We start from the raw sequence: 23237 nt of genomic DNA on the forward strand, positions 1-23237 counted from the left end.
TTATGTGTTTATTTGTTATTGAGTTCTCAGAAATGGCGCTTGAGTGAGATAAAGTTCTGGGTGGATTAAAAAAGGTCACAAATGCATTTCTGTCCCTCACATCCAGAAGGAAGTCAATTTCCCCCAATTAAAAAAAATTATTTATTTTGCGAGGCTAGGTCTTAGTTGCAGCACATGGGATCTTCAATCTTCATTGCAGCATGTGAGATTTTTGGTTGAAGCATGTGGGTTTTAGTTCCCTGACCTGGATCAAACCCCGGCCCCCTGCATTGGGAGCACAGAGTCTTAACCACTGGACCACCAGGGAAGTCCCCATCTCCCCAAAATTAAAAAAAAAATGTAGGTTATTTATCTTGCTTTTTACTATGACATCATCATACACACTCAACATTTCCACTCTTCTTGAATGACAGCACCCATGGTTTCCTTTGACAAATATAATATGATGGAATTGACGTTTCCCAACTTCCAGGCTTAAGAGAATAGGCACTTCCACGTTCTTGCTCTTGCTCACGTGAGAAGTCTGATAACTCTGAGCCTGCCATGCTATCAGGAAGCCTATGAGAACCATGTGGAAAGGGGCACCGAGGAACCAGACTTTGAGTTAAGGCTTCTTGCACAGTCCACCTGGGACTGCCGCTCAGCCCCATGCAAGACTTGAGGCCCATGCCACACGCAGCCAAAGAAACCCCTTGCTGAGTCCTGCCTGACCCATAGAATCACGAGCAAACAATAAAATATTGCTGTCTAAGCCATTAATCTTGGAGGTGATTTGTCACATAGTAATAAATATTTGTGACAAACCTGTTTAATAGCCATCTATTTCCTATTTATCACAGAAATGGTATGCCAAGCTAGAAGTTCCTCCTCTGAAAGCCAGGGGAGAAAGGTAATGAGGAGAGCAATGAAAAGTGATCTATTGAGGAAGAGCTAAGAAACAGATTAATGAGAAAATACAGAAGATATGTTGGTCCACTTTGATGTAACTCTGTGTTCCCAGATGTGGGCCAAGCTGTGCCCATCTCCATCTCTCTTCTCTTTGTAAAATTTTGTTGGAGCATAACTTGTGCTGTGCTTAGTTGCTCAGTCGTGTCTGACTCTTTGGGACCCCATGGACTGTAGCCCACCAGGCTCCTCTGTCCATGGAATTCTCCAGGGAAGAATACTGGAGTGGGTTGCCATGCTCTCCTCCAGGGGATCTTCCCGACCCAGGGACAGATCCCAGGTCTCCCACATTGCAGGCAGATTCTTTACCATCTGAGCCACTAGGGAAGCCCAAGAACACTGGAGTGGGTAGCCTATGCCTTCTGCAGGGGATCTTTCCAGCCCAGAAATCGAACCGGGGTCTCTTGCATTGCAGGCAGATTCTTTACCAGCTGAGCTATCAGGGAAGCCTGAAGCATAACTTAACCTACAGGTAAGTGCACAGATCATTAGTGTAAACCTCCATGAATTTTTACGGAGCAAACTCATGCATCAGATCAGCACTTGAGATGCCCCCTCCTGGCCTCTTCCAGTTACTACACTGACCCTCTCAGGTTGCCGTTCTCCTGACTTCTGTCAGTATGGGTCAAATAGACTTACTTTACAACATTCTACTGGGCTCCAGGAAGATGCAGGCCGTATGTATTCTTCTGTTTCTGACTTCTTTGTCTCAGCTTTATGTTTGGGAGATTCCTTCATGTTGCTAAGTGTAGTTGTAGTTCACTTCGTCTGTGATGGTTATTATTGTACAACTGCACCCCTGTGTCTTTGTATACAGGCTGATTTTCTCTAAAACATGGGTTGCAACCTTTTCCGTGGGTGGTCAGACAGTAAATATTTTGGGCACAGCAGACCATAAGTCTCTGTCACAGGTACCATTGCATTTCGTCTCTGTCTCTGCTATTGCATTTTGAAAGCAGCCATAGATAACACGTAAAAGACTGGATCCAGTTGGGTACCAATAAAATACTGTCTTTACTATACTGAAATTTGAATCTCATAGAATTTTAATATGTCATCACAATTTTATTCTTCTTCTGATTTTTTTCTAACCAGTTAAAAATGTAAAAAGTACTGTTTTCACACTATATGTTTAGTCTAAGTAAATTTTATATATATATATATATATATATATATATATTTAAGTTCCCAGATGTTGATGAGGGTGCAGAAAAACAGGAATTCTCAGGGAATGTAAAGTGGTGCATTCTTGGGGGTTGCCAACGGAGCATTATATATCAAATATTTTAAAAACACTCCTACTCTTTGACCATTTCTAGGCATTTGTCCAAAGAAAATAGCCAGAGATGTGCATGAAGATTCATGGGCAAAGATATTCCTCATAGCATTATTTATAACATTGAAAAATTAGAAACAGACTCCAACTTTGAGTTCTGGCAATTGGGCAGATTGACGTACCGTGTCCCATGCTCCTCATATTTCTACAAACACATAGACATGCAGTATAAAATACAACACAGATATTAAATATACTGATGATCTAGAGAGAAGCATCACTTTCCTGGGTCAGAAGGAAATTATATCCCAATATAGACTCTCACAGTTAGGAGCTGGGATTTTATTAACAATACCAGCATAGAAGTAAAAGCTATGACGTTGACGCTCCAAGACAGGAAGCTGGAATTGAGACCCCTGCATATAGCTGGAACAAGAGCTGCCTACCTCCTTCGTGAAAGGGATGATTAGGGAAATCTCTCATTCTCCCAAGGAAGTAGTAAGTGTTTTTCTTGCAGGCAGTCCAAGGGAGAGTGTGGGACATTTTAACAATATTAAGCCTTCCAATCCAAGAACGTGGGGTGTGTTTTCATTTATCTACATGTGCTCAGTCGTGTCCCACTCCGTGTAGCCCGTCAGCCTGCTCTGTCCATGGGATTCTCCAGGCAAGAATACTGGAGTGGGTTGCCATTCCCTTCCTTCTCCAGGGGATCTTCCTGATCCTGGGCTCGAACTCTTGTCTCCCACATCTCCTGCAGTGGCAGGTGGATTCTTCACCAGTGCAGCACCTGGGAAGCCCTCGTTTATCTATGACTTCTTTAATTTCTCTCAGCGGTTTCTTGTATTTTTTTTAATCTTTATTTATTTGGCTGTACTAGGTCTTAGTTGTGGCACTTGGTATGTTTGATCTTCATTGTGGCACGTGGGGTGTTTAGTTGTGGCATGTACACTCTCAGTTGCAACAATATGGGGGTCTTCTTCCCTGACCAGGGATTGAATCCGGGACCCCTGCTTGCATGGAGTATGGAGTATGGAGCATGGAGTATTAGCCACTGGACAACCAGGGAAGTCCCCTGTCTTATAGTTTTTATTGCACAAGTTTCTCACTTCTTTAATCAATTCCTAAGTATTTGATTCTTTTTGATACTATTGTAAATGGAATTGCTTTCCTAAATTTCTCTTTCAGATCATTAATTACTAGTATAGAAAAATACTACTGATTTTTGTATCTTGGCTATGTATCCTGCTACTTTGCTGGATTCATTTATTTGTTCTAACAGTTTTTTGGGGTAGAATCTTTAGGGTTTTATACATACAGGCATACCTCATTTTATTGCACTTTGCCTTATTTTGTTTTTTTACAATAATGTGGTAATTGAAGGTTTGTGGCAACCCTGACTGAAGTCTATTGGTTCCATTTTTTCCAACAGCATTTGTTCACTTCATGTCTCTGTATCATATTTTGGTAATTCTTGTAATATTTCAAACTTTTCCATGATTATCATATTCTTATGGTGCTCAGTGATTGGGTGTTACTACTATGACTTTCTGAAGGCTCAGATGATAGTTAACATTGGATAGTATCACTGACTCAATGGACATGTATTTGAGCAAACTCCTGGCGTGCTGCAGTCCATGGGGTTGCAAAGAGTCGGACATGACTGAGCAAATGAACAGCAAAATTTTTTACTTAAGGTATGTAACCCTTTTTCAGACATAATGCTATTGCACACTTAATAGTGCAAGCGTAACTTTTACATGCACTGGGAAACCAAAAAATTCATGTGACTGGCTTTATTGCAATATTTGCTTTTTTGTGGTGGGCTTGGATCAAACCTACACTAGCTCCAAGGTATGCCTGTATAAAGGTCATATCATCCCAAATTTGGAAGAAGGTTTTATTACCAAATTTCTCTGGCTAGGACTTCCAGTACTTTGCTGACTAGAAGTAGTGAAAGTAGGCATCCATGACTTGTTCCTGATCTAAGAAAAAAGGTCTTGGTTTTATTTCCATATATGACATTTATTCGGAGAAAGCAATGGCATCCCACTCCAGTACTCTTGCCTGGAAAATCCCATGGACGGAGGAGCCTGGAAGGCTGCAGTCCATGGGGTCGCTGAGGGTCGGACATGACTGAGCGACTTCACTTTCACTTTTCATTTTCATGCATTGGAGAAGGAAATGGCAACCCACTCCAGTGTTCTTGCCTGGAGAATCCTCCCAGGGACGGGGGAGCCTGGTGGGCTGCTGTCTATGGGGTCACACAGAGTCTGAAACGACTGAAGTGACTTAGCAGCAGCAGCAGCAGCAGCATAACATTTATTATATTGAGACAGTGTTTTTTTCCTCTTCCAACTCTGTTTTTTATCATTAAAGGTTACTGAATTTGGCCAATACCTTTCCTGTATCAACTGGGATCATTATATGCTTTTCCTCTTTATTTTCTTTCTGTGGTTTACAACATTGACTGATATTTGTATATTGAATGATTCTTGTGTCCCAGTTATAAATCCCCCTTGGTTGTGGTGTATAGTTCTTGTGTCTTTTTTCTGACGTTGCTATTAGGATAATCGTGGCCTCATAGAATAAGTAGGAAGTATTTCTCCCTTGTCTAACTCAATGAAACTAAGCCATGCCTGTGGGGCAACCCAAGGTGGGCGGGTCATGGTGGAGAGATGTGACAGAATGTGGTCCACTGGAGAAGGGAATGGCAAACCACTTCAGTATTCTTGCCTTGAGAACCCCATGAACAGTATGAAAAGGCAAAATGATAGGATACTGAAAGAGAAAACCCCCAGGTCAGTAGGTGCCCAATATGCTACTGGAGATCAGTGGAGAAATAACTCCAGAAAGAATGAAGGGATGGAGCCAAAGCAAAAAGAATACCCAGCTGCGGATGTGACTGGTGATAGAAGCAAGGTCTGATGCTGTAAAGAGCAGTATTGCATAGGAAACTGGATTGTCAGGTCCATGAATCAAGGCAAATTGGAAGTGGTCAAACAAGAGATGGCAAAAGTGAATGATGACATTCTAGGAAACAGTGAACTGAAATGGACTGGAATGGGTGAATTTAACTCAGATGACCATTATGTCTACTACTGCGGGCAGGAATCCCTCAGAAGAAATGGAGTAGTCATCATGGTCAACAAAAGACTCCGAAATGCAGTACTTGGATGCAATCTCAAAAATGACAGAATGATCTCTGTTCGTTTCCAAGGCAAACCATTCAATATCACAGTAATCCAAGTCTATGCCCCAACCAGTAATGCTGAAGAAGCTGAAGTTGAATGGTTCTATGAAGACCTATAAGACCTTTTAGAACTAACAACCAAAAAAGATGTCCTTTTCATGATAGGGGACTGGAATGCAAAAGTAGGAAGTCAAGAAACACCTGGAGTAACAGGCAAATTTGGCCTTGGAATACGGAATGAAGCAGGGCAAAGACTAATAGAGTTTTGCCAAGAAAATGCACTGGTCATAACAAACACCCTCTTCCAACAGCACAAGAGAAGACTCTATACATGGACATCACCAGATGGTCGACACTGAAATCAGATTGATTATATTCTTTGCAGCCAAAGATGGAGAAGCTCTATACAGTCAGCAAAAACAAGACCAGGAGCTGATTGTGGCTCAGACCATGAACTCCTTATTGCCAAATTCAGACTTAAATTGAAGAAAGTAGGGAAAACCACTAGACCATTCAGGTATGACCTAAATCAAATCCCTTATGATTATACAGTGGAAGTGAGAAATAGATTTAAGGGCCTAGATCTGATAGATAGAGTGCCTGATGAGCTATGGAATGAGGTTCGTGACATTGTACAGGAGACAGGGATCAAGACCATCCCCATGGAAAAGAAATGCAAAAAAGCAAAATGGCTGTCTGGGGAGGCTTTACAAATAGCTGTGAAAAGAAGAGAAGTGAAAAGCAAAGGAGAAAAGGAAAGATATAAACATCTGAATGCAGAGTTCCAAAGAATAGCAAGGAGAGATAAGAAAGCCTTCTTCAGTGATCAATGCAAAGAAATAGAGGAAAACAACAGAACTACTACTACTAAGTTGCTTCAGTCGTGTCCGACTCCGTGTGACCCCACAGACAGCAGCCCACCAGGCTCCACCGTCCCTGGGATTCTCCAGGCAAGAACACTGGAGTGGGTTGCTGTTTCCTTCTCCAATGGCCATTTTAAATCAGGTAGCAAGGTATGAGTCCACAGGTTGGAATACCAGGCAGCTTTTTCAAACCTCCATGTCAGATAACTTAGGGAAATACTCGAGACATTTGCTGTGAAAGACAGATTAGAGAACAATGGATACATGTATGGCCGAGTTCCTTTGCTGTTTACCTGAAACTACCACATCATTGTTAAATGGGCTATACCCCAATATATGGAGAAGGAAATGGCAATCCACTCCAGTATTCTGGCCTGGAGAATCCCATGGACAGAGGAGGCTGGCGGGCTACAGTCCATGGGGCCGTAAGAGTCGGACACGACTTAGTGACTAAACCACCACCACCACCACCCCAATATAAAATAAAAAGTTTCAAGTTTGGGGGAAAAAAATAACAAGATCTACATATGGAGCTCCACGGCTTCAGTCGTGTCTAACTCTTTGTGACCCCGTGGACTGTAGCCCCCCAGGAGTGGGTTGCCATGCCCTCCTCCAGGGGATCTTCCCCACCCTGGGATTGAACCTGGCTTTCTATGTCTCTTGGATTGTCAGGTGGGTTCTTTACTACTAGCCCCGCCTCTTTTCTTGCATAAAAACAGGAAGGTAAATGCCAGTTTGTCTCCGAGTAGAGATAACTTGTCTTATCTCCTATATATCAGTTTTTTTACGATGAATATAGTCACCATTAAAAATAAACTAGTAATTAATCTGTACAAGCAGCCTGTCAAAATAAACAAAGTGCCTGTGTGTGTGCTAAGTTGCTTCAGCATTGTTGGACAAAGAGCAGTGTTCAGTTTCAGACCAAATACTCCGAAAATGGTTGTTGTTTACTGTGCTTATGCTGCCATCTTGTGGAGAATTAGAAGAATGCTTATGACTATAGCATAATTTCTAAAATCAGATGTGTTCTTTACATGTTGATGAAGATACTATATGGGCTTTCCTGGTGGCTCAGACCGTCAAGGATCAGCCCGGCATGCAGGAGACCCATGTTCGATCCCTGGGACTGGATGATCCCCTGGAGAAGTGACATAGGGTCCATGGGGGTCACAAAAAATCAGACACAACTAAGTCACTCACACACACACACACACACACATAAATATACTGCTGCTGCTACTGCTGCTGTTAAGTCGCTTCAGTCATGTCCGACTCTGTGCGACCCCATAGACGGCAGCCCATCAGGCTCCACTGTCCCTGGGATTCTCCAGGCAAGAACACTGGAGCAGGTTGCCATTTCCTTCTCCATAAATATACTATGTACCTTTATTAAAAATTAATTCATGCTCATTACAGAAAGTTCAGTTCAGTTGCTTAGTTGTGTCCAACTCTTTGAAACCCCATGGACTGCAGCACACCAGGCTTCCCTGTCCATCACCAACCCGCAGAGCTTGCTCAAACTCATGTCCATTGAGTCGGTGATGCTATCCAACCATCTCATCCTCTGTCATCCCCTTCTCCTCCTGCCTTCTTTCCCAGCATCAGGGTCTTTTCAAATGAGTCAGTTCTTTGCATCAGGTGGCCAAAGTACTGGAGTTTCAGCTTCAGCATCAGTCCTTCCAATGAATGTTCGGTACTGATTTCCTTTAGGATTGACTGGTTTGAGCTCCTTGCAGTCCAAGAGACTCTCCAGAGTTTATGTGGGTATCAGTAAATATTTATTGTGCTTATGCTGCCCTCTCATGGAGAAACAGAAGAATGCTTATGAATGTAATTTATAAAATCCAGATGTATTCTTTACACGTTGAAAAAGATACTGTTTTCACTTCAGTTCAGTGGCTCAGTTATGTCTTACTCTTTGTGATCCCATGGACTGCAGCACACCAGGCTTCCCTGTCCATCACCAACTCCCAGAGTTTATTCAAACTCATCTCCATTGAGTCAGTGGTGCTATCCAACATCTCATCCTCTGTCATCTCCTTCTCCTCCTGCCTTCAGTCTTTCCCAGCATTAAGGTCTTTTCCTATGAGTCAGTTCTTCGCATCAGGTGGTCAAAATATTGGTGTTTCAGTTTCAGCATCAGTCCTTCCAATGAATAGTCAGGACTGATTTCCTTCAGGATTGACTGGTTTAATCTCCTTGCAGTCCAAGGGACTTTCAAGAGTCTTCACCAACACCACAGTTCCAAAGCATCAATTCTTTCATGCTCAGCTTTCTTTATACTCCAACTCTCAAATACATACATGACTACTGGAAAAACCATAGTCTTGACTAGACAGACCTTTGTCAGCAATGTCTCTGGTTTTTAATATGCTATCTAGGTTGGTCATAACTTTTCTTCCAAGGAGCAAGCGTCTTTTAATTTCATGGCAGCAGTTGCCATCTGCAGTGATTTTGGAGCCCCCCAAATTAAAGTCTGTCACTGTTTCCACTGTTTCCCCATCTATTTGCCATGAAATGCTGGGACCAGATGCCATTATCTTCGTTTTCTGAATGTTGAGGTTTAAGCCAACTTTTTCACTCTCCTCTTTCACTTTCATCAAGAGGTTCTTTAGTTCTTCTTCACTTTCTGCCATAAGGGTGGTGTCATCTGGGTTATCTGAGGTTATTGATATTTCTCCTGGCAATCTTTGTGCTTCATCCAGCCCAGTGTTTCTCATGATGTACTCTGCATATAAGTTAAATAACTAGGGTGACAATATACAGCCTTGATGTACTCCTTTTCAAATCTGGAACCTGTCTGTTGTTCCATGACCAGTTCTAACTGTGGTTTCTCAACCTGCATACAAATTTCTCAGGGGGCAGGTCAGGTGGTCTGGTATTGCCATCTCTTTCAGAATTTTCCACAGTTTGCTGTGATCCACACAGTCAAAGGTGTAGTCAATAAAGCAAAAGTAGATGTTTTTCTGGAACTCTCTTGCTTTTTCAATGATCTAGCAGATGTTGGCAATTTGATCTCTGGTTCCTCTGCCTTTTCTAAAACCAGCTTGAACATCTGGAAGTTCGTGGTTCACGTACTGTTGAAGTCTGGCTTCGAAAATTTTCAGCATTGCTTTACTAGCGTGTGAGATGAGTGCAATTGTGCGGTAGTTTGAGCATTCTTTGGCATTGCCTTTCTTTGGGATTGGAATGAAAACTGACCTTTTCCAGTCCTGTGGCCACTGCTGAGTTTTCCACATTTGCTGGCATATTCAGTGCTTCACTTTCACAGCATCATCTTTCAGGATTTGAAGTAGCTTAACTGGAATTCTATCACCTCCCCTAGCTTTGTTTGTAGTGATACTTCCTAAGGCCCATTTGACTTTGCATTCTGGGATGTCTGGCTCTAGGTGAGTGATCACACCATCGTAGTTATCTGGGTCATGAAGATCTTTTTTGGTATAGTTCTGTGTATTCTTGCCACCTCCTTTTAAACTCTTCTGCTTCTGTTAGGTCCATACCATTTCTGTCCTTTATTGTGCACATCTTTGCATGAAATGTTCCCTTGGTATCTCTAATTTTCTTGAAGAGATCTCTAGTCTTTCCCATTCTATTGTTTTCCTGTATTTCTTTGCTCTGATTGCTGAGGAAGGCTTTCTTATCTCTCCTTGCTGTTCTTGGGCATGGTCTTGATTCCTGTCTCCTGAACAATGTCACGAACCTCCGTCCATAGTTCATCAGGCACTCTGTCTATCAGATCTAGTCCCTTAAATCTATTTCTCACTTCCACTGTAGAGTCATAAGGGATTTGATTTAGGTCATACCTGAATGGTATAGTAGTTTTCTCCACTTTCTTCAATTTCAGTCTGAATTTGGCAATAAGGAGTTCATGATCTGAGCCACAGTCAGCTCCCGGTCTTGTTTTTGCTGACTGTATAGAGCTTCTCCATCTTTGGTTGCAAAGAATATAATCAGTCTGATTTTGGTGTCGACCATCTGCTGATGTCCATGTGTAGAGTCTTCTCTTGTGTTGTTGGAAGAGGGTGTTTGCTATGACCAGTGCGTTCTTTTGGCAGAACTCTATTAGCCTTTGCCCTGCTTCATTCTGTACTCCAACGCCAAGTTTACCTGTTACTCCAGGTGTTTCTTGACTTACTACTTTTGCATTAAAGTCCCCTATAATGAAAAGAACATCTTTTTTGGGTGTTAGTTCTAGAAAGTCTTGTAGGTCTTCATAGAACTGTTCAACTTCAGCTTCTTCAGTGTTACTGGTTGGGGCATAGACTTGAATTACCGTGATATTGAATGGTTTGCCTTGGAAACAAAAAGAGATCATTCTGTCATTTTTGAGATTGCATCCAAGTACTGCATTTCAGACTCTTTGTTGACTATGATGGCTACTCCCTTTCTTCTATGGGATTTTTGCCCACAGTAGTAGATATAATGGTCATCCGAGTTAAACCACATCAGGTTGATTTTATTTTCTTTTCAGTGTTAATGTATGCTCTTGGTATAAGATTCAACGTCTGTACTGTTGGCCATTTCTCAGCGGTGAGACCCCCAAAGATTTCTGAGGTCTCTAACCATGCTCTGAAGTCATTGGCTGCCCACTGGTCTACCTGGAATGGCAGGGGGTCTCCACGATCCCTGGGACCTCCTCCAGTTCATTCTGATTCAGCTCTTCATTCACCTTGGAACATCTGGCTACAGAGCTTTGAACCTCTGATTTTCTTCAGTTACTTTGATGTGGTATTTATTGATAATCATCCTTTATCAGTTTTGCTTGAATGTGCTTATTCACCCTCGTGGTTACCCTGGCCACCTGGAGAAAACAAGAGAGGGAGCACAGAATTGCATTGGTTTGGGGAAGAGGGTGAAGATGGATGGGAACGACAGCTTCAGGAGAAGGGATGTGGGCAGAGAAGGGGTATGTGCCAGGCAAGGATAGAAGAAGGGGTCTTATTGGGTGGGATCAATGGGCAAGAGGAGCTTGGGTGGGTTTAGTTCACCTTGACACTTCTTTTGGAACTCAGTTGATAGGAAGTCTTCATCTTTTTGTCCTGGATATGTGGAGTTGGCTGTTCTGTAATTGCTGTAGAGTCTTGTGGCTTCCCAGTCAACTTAGTCATTTTGAAGACTCCAGGTGGTCTGCTGCAGAGCCCCTGAACACCCCTACATATACCCCTCCCCAGGGGGCCACACCCTTATGCTTTATGTGGTCAGCAAGTCACATCTCTAGACAATGGTGGCCCTTGATGAGCCTTGACATCACAAAGACCCATCATGACACCTCTAGGGCATGATGGGGAGCAATTCAGATGACTTAGTGGGAGAAATAAGGCATTTTTAATGCCTCTTAAAGGCCCTTCAAACTCACCTGCCATTGTCATCTCTCTAAGTCAACTCTGATGGGTCACATGGCAGTGTATCTCCTCCATGTGTGTCTCCTCCAAACTTTGCCTCACAGCCACACTATTCAGGCTTTCATTTAGTTCTCTCTCACCTTTCACCATTATCTAGTTTTTAATATCTTGCCTAAAATCCCTCTATGATGATTAGCCTGAAGTTTTTGTGGAAATGTGAATCATTTGACTTTCCTCCTACAAGATGGCCTTAAAGCAAATTGAAGACCATTTAATTCTGGGCCACCTACCAGAAACCTTTCCCATCCCACCTCCTTTTCTCAGTGTTCATGTAGCTCTCCTCAGTTTTCTAGTTTCTAGTCTGAAACCCCTGCCTTCATGCTGTGAGACTGCACTGAATACACTTGCCCTTGGTCCACTTGGAGCTGTCTTGTTTCAAGTCTAGGACTCATGGTCACCTCACTTGGTGTACTACTGAGGCTTGCTTTTTAACAGTTTGATGGGGATAAGGCAGATAAATGCATGCTTCAGGTTGTGCTGGGTGATCCCAAGAAGGAAATGAACACCTGTGACTGATTAGTATTCCCAGGAAGGGGTGGAGCTTGCTCAGAGCTGTGTGGGCCACGTGTGCAAAGGTCTTCTCAACATGTGGCCTCACAAATCTCTTTTCTCATCTTGTTTTCCTGCTGGCACCTCCATTGGAGCTTACCTCACAGTCGAGACCATGGTGGAATTCATTTCCACGAATAGCTTCCACAAGCTTCCAGTTCATTGGGGGAAACACTAAGTAATCATGTCCTGTCTACCTAGTTCCCAAGGTCTCTCATTGAGGTGGTTGGCTCTGGAGTAAAGGGGAATGAATTGTGTGTTTCCCCACAGACCTTGTGTTCCTAATTGAAAAGCACGGTCAGCCAGGCTGAGGTGTGTCCTTGGGGACACAGTTTGTTGACTTAGTGGGACTTTCTGGGTTTCCTGTGAAATGCTCACTTCCTGCTGTCCACTGGTTCCTTTTTCACCCAGGATGCATCACACTGCTTAAAATTTTACGAGGTAGAACAAAGCACACCATAAACAAACCCAAAAGATGACTCTTAAAATTTATAGAACAAAGAGCCTAAAACATGATAGAAACATGTGAAAAAGACTTGAGCCAACAGTTTATAAGAAAGATGTAGCACTGGCCATTCACTTTATTAAGAGATGTTTAAAAGACATGAGCAGCCAGTTCACTAGAAAGATATGGAACTAGACCCTAACCACATTAAAAAGATATTTAAGCTAACTAAGGTAAGGAAAATCATATTAAAATTCCCTTGAGAAATCAAACTGACCCAGAAGTGGCATAGATTTTAGAAATTTAAGACAGAGACATTGAAATACTTGGAATAACTGTGTTTTGTATCTTGTAAAATTAATTAAAGACATGGAAATCATGAAATAGACCCAATTTCATCTTACAGATATGAAAACTATAGTGTCAGATGACAAAGTGGATAGAATAAATGACATACTAGGGCAGCAGGAGAAAATTGTGCACTTGAAGAGGTAGCAACAGAAAGTGTTCAGAATGAAGCACAGACTACACCAATAATACAAAGTATGACACAGCATAATCTATTTTTGTCCCCCTAAGGATGCAGCATTGGTTAAACATTTGAAAATCCATCAGTGTAATTCAACTTACTAAAGAACTAAAAGTGAAACACAGTAGGCTCATCTCGATAAATGCTAAAAAATAATTTGATAAATTCTAATATCTATTCCTGGGTTTGGAAGACACCTGGAGGAGGGCATGGCAACCCACTCCAGTATTCTTGCCTGGAGAATCCCCAAGGCCAGAGGAGCCTGTTGGGCTTAAACTCCATGGGGTCACAAACAGCTGAACACAAATGAGCAACTGAGCACATTCTGTAAAAAAATCTCTTAGCAAACTAGAAAGAGAAAAGATCCTCAACCTGATGAAGGTAATAAACTGCCTAACTGACATCACACTTTGTGGGAGAAGACTGAGTTGCTTTACATCTAAGATCACAATCAACAAAAAGATGTCCACTCTCATTATATTGAATTTCTGTCCATGAAGTCATATTAGAAAATGATAGGGAAGTTATCCCGTTTGGAAAAGAATTAAACTGTTTTTATTTGTCAGCGACGTCTATGTAGAATATCCAATGAAATCTAAAGCAACAACAGAATAACTAAAACTAAGAATTCATGTAAGCAATCTTGCAAGATATACAGATGATATATAAAATTTAATTAATTACTTTTCTATATAGTAGGACAATTGAAAATTAAAAAAATAATAACATTTAAGTATGAAAAATATAAGAATCTGAAAAAATATATGAAAGGCATCAATGCAAAAAATGGACAAAAGATTTGAACTGGAAATTCACTAAAGATATACAGATAGTAACTAAACACACAGGGCACACCATAAAGATGGCTCTATGAGAGACCAGACAAGAACAAGTGTGATGAGGATGTGAAAAAATTTGAACTTTCATGCACTGCTTATGGGAATACAAAATGGGACAGCCCCGGTGGAAAGCACTTTGGAAGTTGCTTAGAGAGTTAAACATTGGGTTACCATATGACACAGTAATCCCACTCCTACGTTTATACCAGTAAGAATGAAAAAAATATATGTTTATCCAAAGGTGTGCACATGAATGTTCTTAGCAGTCTTATTTCTAATAGTCAAAAAGCTGAGATGAACAAGGTGGCAGAGGGGTAGGTGGACAAGGAGTACATCTCTCTCCACAGACATATTAGGAATACATCTTCAGACACAGAAGTGCTTGCAGAACACCAGCTGAGAGCTGACAGGAGTGCCTGACCTGCGGAAAAGAACATATAGAATGACAAAACTCGGTAGGATGAGGGAACCAGGGGCCAAAAACAGGAGTGTTAGTAGGACTGGACCTGCCCGCAGTGTCCAATCCCCACATCAGAGTAATTGTCTGGATCAGAGGAGAAACATTTAAGTCTGAGAGTGAAAGAGCTAATCTTCGGCAGCCTAAATGGAATGAGAGTCAGACAGTCCTTGCCATAGCCATACACATCCCAGAGATGGATGCAGGTCCTCAGCAGCTGGCAGCTGGAGTATAGGGATTGTGGAGCAATCCCAGGGTGAGTGTTGCTGTTGACTACGGAGAGACGGAGTGATGGGATGTGAGGGAGAAGATTTGGGTGGGAAATGCCTGTGGAGGAATGCAGGCAGGGCACCATGGAAGCCAGGTGATACTTCTGATTCAATCATAGGGGGTGGAGCCATCTTCATAGCCTCTCTCTCCCTACCCAACATCATCAGCAGCTGAACAATTGAGAGGCTGGCCCATCAAGCACCCGACTCACCGAATTACAGGGTAGGACATCAGCCACTGGGTCCCCGTATGTGCCTGATGTGCCGAACAACAGAGAAGGACCCCAGGCAAGGGAGCCCTCTCAGTGCCTGAAAGAGCAGAGCTATGGAGAAAGACTGGCCAAAGAGGCCTCCTGATCGCCAGCTACAAGAGGCTGGAAAAAAGACTCTGATAGGGCCACAACTCCTGCAGCACAGGCAGTCCGTGTCATTGCACACTTGGTGCTGCTGGGGTACCCACAAGCCAAGAAGGTGTGCCACTTTCATGCTCAACTCTTACTGGGACAGAACTGCCATAGGCAAAAAAAGTCTTGCACACAGGCTTGCTTCGGTAGTGTCTGATTATTGCGACCCTGTAGACTGTGGCCTGCCAGACTTCTCTGTCAGGAAGGGGGGTTCTAAAGGCAAGAATACTGGCACATATTGGCCAATACTGGTTGCCATACCCTTCTAGAGCACTATATTTCCTGCTGCCCTAGCTGCCAGCTCCCCTGAGTACCTGGTGCTGCCAGAAGCCCTGTGACCCAAGTGACTGCACCTCCACATCTGGCCCTCACAGGGGCAAACCCAAGTCCTCCAGGGCAGCCTCAGGAGCAAACCCCAGTGGATGATCCACATGCAGAGGTGGAAATAAAACCACAATGGAAACCCAGGGGCAGTGTGGTTAAGGAAGAAGACCTAAAACCTTCCTACCAGCTGTACAAGCTGCAGATTAAGTCCACATGATCAACTAGGCAGACTCTGTGTCTATGGGTATATATAAAAGGACATTGAGAGCTCCCACAAAAGAAAGCACACTGGTTCTGATAGCTGTGAACATTGGAAGCAAGAACACATAGGAGTAGGACCAGATTAGACACTGAGCTGCCCCCAAGTCAGATCCAGAGATCAGCACAGTTTTGGAGGGCATCCTAGGGAGGTGAGGTGGACCGTGACTTCCAGCGAGGGAAGGAGAATAGCATTGAAACATGTATATTATCATATGTGAAACAGATCGCTAGTCCAGGTTCAATGCATGAGACAGGGTGCTCGGGGCTGGTGCACTGGGATGACCCAGAGGGATGGGATGGGGAGGGAGGTGAGAGGGAGGTTCAGGATGGGGAACACATGTACACCCGTGGCAGATTCATGTCAAGTATGGCAAAAACCACTACAGCATTGTAAAGTAATTAGCCTCCGATTCAAATAAATAAATTAAAAAAATTAACTAAATTCCTTTGCTAAAAAGGGCCTGATCAATGTTGGCTTTGTGACCTCCAAAAACACCATTATTTTCCTTCCTTTCTTCCCTCCTTCCTCCCCCTTCTTTCTTTCCTTTTCTTTCTTATTATACAATTGTTAAAGTTTGCTTTCCATTTATAGTTATTACAGAGTACTGGCTCTATTCCCCATGTTGTACAATACATCCTTGAGCTCATCTTACACCTAAGAGGGTGTGCCTCCTACTCCCCCACCTCTGTATTGCGCCTCCCTCTTCCCCTCCCCACTGGTAACCAGTAGATTGATTGCCATCTATATCTGTGAGCCTCCATTTTTGTTATATTGTCTAATTTTTGGTGTTTTCAGATTCTATAAGTGATATCATACAGTATTTGTCCATCTCTGTCTGAGTTATTTTACTTAATAGTATACCTTCCATGTTGCTGCAGAAGTCAATATTCCATTCTTTTTATGGGCCAACTTCTTTCTATGTGTTTTTAGCAAATGGCACTGCCACCCCACACATGACACGGCACCACAGGTAAGCTTCCATCTCTGCATGCACGCAGAAAAACACCAAGTCCTCTTCATCTTCTCTCATGGGAGGTATATTGTATAGTTTCAGGCAACTGACATGCCACTCCCAAGGACACACCTGACAGGCATATATCAGGAGCGGTCAGAAACAAATCCTCTTTTGTGGGATGAGAAAAAGGGTTCCAGAGGACCAAGGGGGACCCAGAGGGATGAGCGCATTGGATGCTAAGGCAGGGGTTGGGGATGTCCATCGGGCAGCTGGGGAAGCAGGAATACCAAGATGCAGAGGCCTGCGATGCCAAAGTGGTACTCCCATATGACCTCTCTGTGCCTGAAGTACAGGTGGTCCCGAAAGGAAACAAGTACTCCCACAAGGGAGTACTCACAGATGGCTGTTCCGGTGCCCTTGCTCTGCCCGAGACAGACCCTGTTACTCGAGACTCTTCCTTCCCTGGCATGCGGCATGACTGGCTCCTTGACTTCGAGCAGATTATGAACCACCGCCAGATGCCCGTCATCATCAGCGACCGAGATGAAGACTTGCTTAGCTCCATGATGGCTTTGAAGGGCAGGGAGGGAGCCTGAGGACAGGTGGGGGGCAGAGCTGGGCAGGCACGTGGGGGTTGGGGGATCCTATGCCCCATGGGCATGCATTCGCCGTGAGCCTTTGGAAAGGAAAAATGGAAGATGCGGATGCCTGCCTGGCAGGCAAGCTGCGGACCCTAGAAGCTTGTGCACCTTCACCTTATCCATCCTCCCGGTCCCGGCAGGTGCCGGAACAAAGCCATCCCCAGTCCCGCTGCAAGTTGGTATTTTCCTTTCGGGACAATCCGTCCTTCAGGAACAGAGAGATCGTTAAGGACTACCACTTTGGCGACGCTGGTCCGACCTGGCTCCCAGGGTGGTGTGGGTGGGTGGGAGAGGGTGTCAGACACACCGCCTACCTGAATCTTTCCTGTCTCCCTCCGTCCTCCACCAGGATATAGGGCATGTACGTCCTCTCCGGTCCATGGCTTCTGTGAGGATGGATGGGAGCTGCCAGCCTCAGGCCGGACACCCTCAGCGTGAACTTCCTCAACTGGTTGTTGGACCACAACTCTCCAGGATGTAACAGGATTGCTAAAGTGGGGGTCCATCTGGGCTTCCCCAAATGGACGATTGGTGTTGGGGTTCTTGGCTGCCCATAAGAGGGCTTGGGGCTGCTCATCCATATGCTGACCTCCCCCGTGCGGCCAGCAGATCATTGGCGAGGGCCTGTGAGTCAACCCCCTGCAGTATTAGCCCCAGGAGGAAGGTCCTGCCATGAGAGCTAAGTGACAAGACAGAGGTTGTGAGGGGGTCAGGAGGTGAGTCCTGAAGGTAGATCCGTGTAGAGGCCAGGACCCTCTCCTCTCCCCGGTGGGGAAGCTCAGGCTCATGCAGCCTGGATGCACAGCCTGGATTCAGGTCATGTGGGTAGCAGGTGACAAGCTGAGACTGGAGGCTTGGGGGCTTCACGTGTCCTAGTCTCCTTCAGAGCAGCTCTGCTTACAGGATGGGAGACCCAGGTGATTCTCACGGAGGCAGGCTGAATTAAGCACCTTTGTAGGCATCATTCTTCCCTGGGTCCTGCTGCTCACGGAAACCCCGGGTCTTCCTTGGTGTGAGCCCGTGGGTTCAGGGTGCCGGAGCCCTGAGAGCTGCTGGTGCGCTGGGGCTGTTGGGGATGTTGCAGGCAGCAGGTGGCCCACCAGGCGAGGAGGCTGCCTTCTTCAGCGGGTAGGCAGTGGAGGAAGCAGCGGCCCTGGAGGACGGAGAGGTGGTGCAGTCTGGCAAGTGTTCCAGTTGCTGGTGGAAGACATCATTGAGGAGGTTGAAGTGCTGGTGGAGGAGGAGCAGGGGAAGCTACCCTCGCAGGAGTGGGAGGAGAAGCCAGAGGAGCAGGGCCAGGAACATCCAAGGAAAGGAGCCTCGAGCGACCAGCCCCCACTGGAGGTGCTGGAGGCGTTGGCTGTCCTGCAGGTAGAGCTGAGCTCCCCTAATGAGAAAGACCCCACAGCGTATCTTCGGCTCCAGAGGAAGGACCATTAGAGGAGAAAGTGTCCCTTGAGTCAGAGAAGTGCCATCATCCAGGATATCCCTTGCTTGTGGGCCAAAGCCGAATCCTTAGTGTCACTTCTCAGGGCTCAGATGCTCAGGAGGACGAGAAGAACAGGAGCAGGAGGAGGGGTGGGTGTCAGGGAATCCGCCAGTTGACGGAGAGGGCACCAAGGGAATTAGTGGGCAAGGGAATTGGGCACCGGGGAAGGTGTGATTTCCACAGCTGCAGTGCCAGCAAAGCCTATGAATCTTTCTACCTGTACACGCCTGAGCAAATGACTATGGGCGGCTCAGTTTGCCTCACACCTGAATAGAAGCCACACACTTTGGCAGGAAAGGAGTGCCATCAGTGACCGTGGACACTGTGCCAGATGACTCCAGTACATCCATGCGACCCCTTGTGAAGACAGGGTGCAAGAGAGAGAACCAGGCCTCTCTTGCTAAATGCACAGACACTGGCACTTGGGCATGGAGAATGCATGCTGCACGGACTGCAGATCCTGAAGTTGGAGGCAACTGACATGTCACTCCCCAGGACACATGTGACAGCCATACATCAGGAGCGGTCAGAAACAAATCCTCCCTTGTGGGATGAGAACAAGGGTCCCAGAGGACCACGGGGGACCCAGAGGGATGAGCACATTGTCTTGTATAGCAGGGGCTGGGGATGTGAGTGTGGCGGCTGGGCAAGTGGGAGTATCCAGATGCAGAGGCCAGCGATACCAAAGTGGTACTCCTTAACGACCTCTCTGTGCCTGAGACGTCTTCTCTGGTACACTGCTTCTGTGAGGATGGATGTGGCGCTCCCAGCCTCAGGCCGGTCACCATGAGCCTGAACTTGCTCAACTGGTCGTTGGACCACAACCCTCCGGGATGGAACAGGATTGCTAAGGTGGGGGTCCATTTGGGCCTCCCCAGAATGGGCGATTGATATTGGGTTTCTTTGCTGCCCAGGAAGGGCTTGGGGCCAGGCCAGTCCAATGCTGACCTCCCCCATGTCGCCAGATCAGAAGGTCCTGCCATGAGAGGTAAGTGACAAGACACAGAAGTTGTGAGGGGATCAAGAGGTGAGGCCTGAAGGCAGATCCGTGTAGAGGCCAGGACCCTCTCCTCTCCCCGGTGGGGAAGCTCAGGCTCATGTAGCCTGGATATACAGCCTGGATTCAAGTCATGCGAGTAGCAGGTGACAGGCTGAGACTGGAGGCTTGGGGGCTTCAGGTGTCCTAGTCTCATACACAGCAGCTGTGCTTACAGCACGCGAGACCCAGGTGATTCTCACGGAGGCAGGCTGAATTAAGCACCTTTGTCGGCATCATTCTTCCCTGGGTCCTCTGCTCACGGAGACCCTGGGGCTTCTTTGCTGTGAGCCCCACGATTCAGGGTGCTGGGGCCCTGGGTCCGTCAGGGATGTCGCCGGCAGCAAGTTGCCCACCAGGTGAGGAGGCTACTTTCTTCAGTGGGCAGGCAGTGGAGGACGGAGTGGCCCTGGAGGACGGAGAGGTGGTGTGGTCGGGCAAGTGTTCCTGCTGCTGGTGAAAGACATCATTGAGGAGGTTGAAGTGGTGGTGGAGGAGGAGCAGGGGAAGCTGTCCTCGCAGCAGTGGGAGGAGAAGCCGGAGGAGCAGGGCCAGAACATCCAAAGACAGGAGCCTTGAGTGACCAGCCCCGCTGGAGGCGCGGGAGGTGTTGGCCGTCCTGTAGATGGAGTTGAGCTCCGCAAATGAGACAGACCCCAAAGCCTATCTTCGGCTCCAGAGGAAGGACCATCAGAGGAGAAAGCGTCCCTCGAGTCACAGAAGTGCCATCATCCAGGGCAACCCTGGATTGTGGGCCAATGCCGTATCCTTAGTGCTGCTTCTCAGAGGTCAGATGCTTAGGAGGACGATAAGGAACAGGAGCAGGAGGAGGGGTGGGGGTGAGGGAACCCGCCAGCTGAGGGGAGGCCACGAAACTGGGCGGCAATGGAATGGCAGTTCAGGAGTGCTGTCATCTCCACAGGCACAGTGCCAGCAGAGACTGCAACCCCTCTACCTGTACGTGTCTGAGCCAATGACTATGGGAGGCTGAGTTTGGCTCACATCTCAGTAGGAGTCGCACACTTTGGCCTGGAATGGATGTCATCAGTGACTGGAGACAGTCTGGTAAATGACTGCACTACATCCCTGCCACCTCTTGTCAAGACAGGGAGCAGGGATGAGACCCAGGCCTCTCTTGCTAAACGCACAGACACACGCACTGGCGCACGGAGAATGCATTCTACAGAGACTGTAGATCCTGAAGTTTCAGCCAACTGACATCCCACTTGCCAGGACACCCCAGCCAGGCATACATCAGGGGCGGTCAGAAACAGATCCTCCCTTGGGGGATGCGGACAAGGGTCCCAGAACCACAGGGGACCCAGAGGGATGAGCACATCGCATGGTGTGGCAGGGGCTTGGGATGTCGGTGTGGCGCCTGGGCAAGCGGGAGTACCCAGATGCCAGAGCACCAGCGATGCCAAACTGGTACTCCCATACGACCTCTCTATGCCTGAAGTATGGGTGGTCCCGAAAGGAAACAAGTACTCCCACAAGGGAGGACTTACAGATGCCTGTTCCGGTGCCCTTGCTCTGCTCGAGACTGACCCTGTTACTCGAGACTCTTCCTTCCCCAGCATGTGGCATGACTGGCTCCTTGACTTCGAGCAGATTATGAGCACTGCCAGAGGCCCGTCATCATCAGCGACCGAGATGAAGACTTGCTTAGCTCCATGATGGCTTTGAAGGGCACGGAGGGAGCCTGAGGACAGGTCGGAGGCGGAGCTGGGCAGGAACGTGGGGGTCAGGGGATCCTATGCCCCACGTGCATGCGTTTGCCGTGAGCCTTTGGAAAGGAAAAATGGAAGATGTGGATGCCTGCCTGTCAGGCAAGCTGCGGAACTTAGAAGCTTGTGTACCTTTACCTTTTCCATCTTCCCGGTCCTGGAGGGTGCTGGAACGAGGCCATCCCCAGTCCTGCTGCAAGTTGGTATTTTCCTTTCGGGAAAACCCATCCTTCAGGAACAGAGAGATCATTAAGGAGTACGACTTTAGCGATGCTGGTCCAACCTGGCTCCCAGGGCAGTGTGGGTTGGTGGGAGAGGGTGTCAGACACACCGCCTACCTGAATCTTTCCTGTCTCCCTCATCCTCCACCAGGATATAGGGCATGTACGTCCTCTCCGGTCCACTGCTTCTGTGAGGATGGATGGGGGCTCCCAGCCTCAGGCCGGACACCCGCAGCATGTACTTCCTCAACTGGTTGTTGGACCACAACTCTCCAGGATGTAACAGGATTGCTGAGGTGGGGTCCATCTGGGTCTCCCCAGAATGGACGATTGGTGTTCGGGTTCTTGGCTGCCCATGGGAGGGCTTGGGGCTGCTCCTCCATATGCTGACCTCCCCCGTGCGGCCAGCAGATCATTGGCGAGGGCCTGTGAGTCAACCCCCTGCAGTATTAGCCCCAGGAGGAAGGTCCTGCCATGAGAGGTAAGTGACAAGACAGAGGTTGTGAGGGGGTCAAGAGGTGAGTCCTGAAGGCAGATCCGTGTAGAGGCCAGGACCCTCTCCTCTCCCTGGTGGGGAAGCTCAGGCTCATGCAGCCTGGATGCACAGCCTGGATTCAGGTCATGTGGGTATCAGGTGACAGGCTGAGACTGGAGGCTTGCGGGCTTCACATATCTTAGTCTCATTCAGAACAGGTCTGCTAACAGCACGCAAGACCCGGGTGACTCTCATGGAGGCGGACTGAATTAAGCACCTTTGTAGGCATCATCCTTCCCTGGGTCCAGCTGCTCATGGAGACTGGGGCTTCTTCGGTGTGAGCCTGTGGGTTCAGGGTGCCAGTGCCCTGAGAGCTGCTGGTGCACTGGGGCCGTCGGGGATGTTGCAGGCAGCAGGTGGCCCACCTGGTGAGGAGGCTGCCTTCTTTAGCAGGGACGCAGTGGAGGTAGCAGCAGCCCTGGAGGATGGAGAGGTGGTGCGTCCAACAAGTGTTCCAGTTGCTGGTGGAAGACATCGTTGAGGAGTTTGAAGTGGTGGTGGAGGAGGAGCAGGGGAAGCTGCCCTCGCAGGAGCGGGAGGAGAAGCCGGAGGAGCAGGGCCAGGAACATCCAAGGACAGCAGCCTCGAGCGACCAGCCCCCACTGGAGGCACTGGCTGCCCTGCGGGTAGAACTGAGCTCCCCAAATGAGAAAGACCCCACAGCCTATCTTTGGCTCCATTGGAAGGACCATCAGAGGAGAAAGCGTCCCTTGAGTCAGAGAAATGCCATCTTCCAGGGCATCCCTGGCTTGTGGGCCAAAGCCATATCCTTAGTGTCGCTTCTCAGGGCTCAGATGCTCAGGAGGATGAGAAGGAACAGGAGCAGGAGGAAGGGCGGATATCAGGGAACTCACCAGCTGAGAGGGGGCGCCAAGGGAA

General features: G+C 46.9%; 1 pseudogene; it reads left to right on the top strand.

Annotated features, from left to right (window-relative positions):
* Positions 1 to 20206: 20206 nt before the first annotated feature.
* Positions 20207 to 21581, top strand: LOC123465420 (annotated as a pseudogene).
* The last annotated feature ends 1656 nt before the right edge of the window (positions 21582 to 23237 follow it).

Source organism: Bubalus bubalis, chromosome X, assembly GCF_019923935.1.
Source record: "Bubalus bubalis isolate 160015118507 breed Murrah chromosome X, NDDB_SH_1, whole genome shotgun sequence".
NCBI lineage: Eukaryota > Metazoa > Chordata > Mammalia > Artiodactyla > Bovidae > Bubalus > Bubalus bubalis.